Raw genomic sequence first — 3767 nt, 5'->3', positions numbered from 1 at the left:
CAATTGAACACGACATTCAACAGCCAGCCAGAGCTTTTATTTTTTTTTATTCCAGAATATTCAATTGAATTCAAATGTTATATCGGTAAGTGAAATTGACTAAGGCGTACTGCCGTGGGCAGCATAGTTGTCCCATGTTAATAGGGATTCCCATAGAACATGGGACAACTATGCTGCCCACGGCAGCGTAGCTAGGAATGTTTGCACGCTGTATCTTAAGACCATCGGCTTTGTACCAACCCGAGCGTGTTGGAAAATTGACATCTGAACCGGAGAGATTGGTTTACGAGAAGAGTATTCATAGTGTGGACACGGATAAATTTTGGTTTTCTTTTCTATAGCAATATTCATTGGCGTAACCAGACGGGAAGGGGGGGGGGGGGGGGGGGGGTAGGTGTTTTCTTAATGAACTTCTCCAGGGATTTCTTCAGAAATTCCTCGAGGGAGTTCTCCAAGAATTTCTCCTTTGTGAATTCCTGTATAGACGTCTTATGCGTGGTTCCGATAGTGATTGTTTCAGGGCATATTCCAAGAAATGTTTCGGGAAATCTTTCCACGATTCCATCAAGCTTTTTTTAGAGATACTTCTGCATCAACAAATTCTTTCAGGAATTTTCCCATAGCTTCTTTCAAAGATTCCAATATGGATTCCTCCAGAAATTTCTTCAATCATTCCTCTAGGGATTCGACCAGACTCTAGGTATTCCGAAAGTTTTCCTGGGACTTCTTTAGAACTTCCTCCAGTGGTTGTTCCAATGCTTTATTTCGAGGATTCCTTCAGGTATTTCTATAAATATTGCTTCAAAGATTTTTTTCAGGGATTTCTCCGTATATTCATTCAAAAATTCTGCTAGAGTTTGCTGAAATAATTCCAATTTTTCTGCAGGAATTTCTTCCTGGAATTCTTTTGGAAAATTCAACCAGATATTATTCAAAATGAGTCCAGAAAATCCTTGAACATTTTGTACAAAAATATAGTTTAAGAGCCCATCAAAGGATTTCTTATATTGTTCGTCCAAAAATGACTGCAAACATGAATTCTTTCAAATTTTTTTCCTGGGATTCCTATTCTTCCAAGAAATCCTCTAGGGATTCACTCGAGATTTCGTTCTGTGATTGTTTCATAAATAACTCCAGGTATTATTTAAAAAAATCCCTGAAGGTTTCCCCCAGGAACTCTCTTTTGATTCCTTTTAGAAATCCTCCTGGAAATCTTTCAGAAACTCTTCCCGGAATTAATCCACGACTTTATCCAGGAATTGATGTGGGATTCCCTTCTTCTTGGGATTGCTCCAGTAATACCTCCTGGGGTTTCTTCAGTAACATCTACAGTAGGGTGGAGCTATTTTTGAAAAATTTCTGCGGGATATGATTTCTCAAGTGGAAAGTGATACAACTGGTCGAAATAAGTGAGATGTGTTGATCGGTGTGAGATCGGTTGATATATAGTGGTGGCGCATACCCAAGTAACAAAACTAGCTGAACAACAGTTTATTAGGCTAAAGCTTGCTTAAGAGTAGTTTGTTCCACTCTTTTGCAGCGAAAATGTTTGTTGGGTAGGGTTTAAGTTGAATTTGTGCTAGAGCAAACATTGAAAAACATTTCAATTTAAATGTTTAAACATAATTATTCATGACTAAGTCGGTGATACTAGAACCCATTTGGGCCAAATTTGACCTCGAAATTGCACCGATTTAGTCGAGAAAAGTTATGTTTAAACTGATATTGCGTTGAAACGGCTATCTCAGTTTTAGTTTACTGACGGCTTATTTTATTCTACCCGACGTTTCGGCCATGGGTTTGGCCTTTTTAAAGGGTAAATTGTCTTGAAAAAGGTCAAAACCCATGGCTGAAACGTCGAGTAGAATAAAATAAATCGTCAGTAAATTTAGACTGAAATAGCCGTTTTAAATCCCAAATTTAAAGTTATGTTTAAACACGGAAATTCCTCCAGGGATTCCTCCAGCAGTTTTACCAGTTTTTCAGGGTTTTCTTTGTGAATTCCTGCATTGATTCCTTCAAGAATATCTCCAAGAATGCCTCCTGAATTTCCTGCAGGGATTCGTTTCGAAATTTCACCAGAGATAATTCTAGGAATTCCGCCCAGCATTCCTCTAGGTAGGAATTTCTCCATGCATTATTTCAGGAATTTCTCCAGGTATTCCTTCAAAAAATCCTCCAGAGATTCCTCCAGGAGTTGCTTTAGAGGTTCCTACAGGAATTCATCTGTGAAACTCATCTGGGAATTCCTCCAGGAGTTCCTTCAAGAATTTATCCAGGGATTCCAGTGAAGCAGGATTCTTCTAGGCTTCCTCTAGAAATTTCTCCAAGGATTCCTTCAGGTCTTCCTTCTGATTTTTCTTCCAAGGATTCTTACGGGAGTTTCCAGAAAAACTTCTAGAGATTCTCCCAGGAACTTCGCCTAGGATTCCTCCAGGGACACCTCAAGAGAGACCTCCAGAGATTCAGTCAAGCATTCCTCCATAAATTGCTTCAGAGATTGCACCAGGAATTCATTTGGAGATTTCTCCGCGAACTTCTTTCGGGGTTCTTGCAGGGCTTCCTCCAGGATCTTCTTCAAGGATTTTCTCAGGAATTTACAGAAGTTTTACAAAAGATTCCTCCAGAAATTTCGCTAGAAATTACCCGAGGACTTTCTCAAGGAACTTCTTCACAATTTTATCCGTATTCCTCTGGGGGTTCTTCCAGGAACTTCTCCAAGAGCCTATTCAGGGATTCTTTCAGGAATTGATCCAGGAATTTCTCCAGCGATTCTCAGAAATTCCAACAGTAATTCTTCTAAGAATTCCTTTGGCGATTTCTCTAGGAATTCCTCCATGGTTTCCTCCTGGAATTGCTCCAAAGATTGCGCCAGGAATTTGTCCAGAAGTTCCTCCAGGTATTGCTTCAGGGATTTCTCCAGGAAATCCTCCAACGATTTCTCCAAAAAAATCTCGATTGTTTCTGAAAACCCTCTAGGAAATCCTTCAGGACTTCCGCCAGAAATTTCTTCAGAAATGTTACGTCCGGGGGATATGCGATTGGTGGCCGAATAATTACTTAAAACGCGGACATAAACACGACTAAAACTATACATTTATTGACGATCACACTATTTTCAATAAACGTAATAAAAGCCCAATCGAGCGATGGGCGCGCGCGAGCAGCATCTTGCTGCGGCTGCTGCTGATGGCGTTCTGTCGTTGACTCGATCGACGACTCTGGTGGGGTGCAAAGATGAATGTGCAAAAACGGCATCATTATACTATCGGCAGATAGAAATGAGCCGACTGTCGAACAATAGGCGCCTTTTGCAGATAGGCACCTACCATTCCATCTGTGCACAACAAGAAATATACAGGGGATAGACAAAATGATCGGGACAGGCAAAATTTTCTCTTCTCAAAAAAATTTCAAATAGCTGTAACGTTTTGAAAAGTGCATCAAATATTCTCAAATTTTCACTGTAAGTTGATCAACTATTTGTGTATTAGTGGACAAAATTTGGAAAAGATCGGACTATTCTGCACGAAGTCATAAAGATTCTAAAAAAAGGTAAAATTATCCGATGGCCAACTTTGAGCTGTTATATCTCCGGATTCAATGAACCGAATGCAATGAAATTTTGACCACTTATGACTTATATAATGAGCTTTGAAAAACTTTTAACTCAACTTAAAATTCTCAACACGGAAGAAAATTATAACAATTGGATTATTTTTCTAATAAAACACCAAATTTCCTTAAATTTGAACATAGTTTCAAAA

This window comes from Aedes albopictus, chromosome 3, assembly GCF_035046485.1.
Source record: "Aedes albopictus strain Foshan chromosome 3, AalbF5, whole genome shotgun sequence".
Classification (NCBI taxonomy): Eukaryota; Metazoa; Arthropoda; class Insecta; order Diptera; family Culicidae; genus Aedes; species Aedes albopictus.
Note: the sequence above shows the minus strand (reverse complement) of the source record.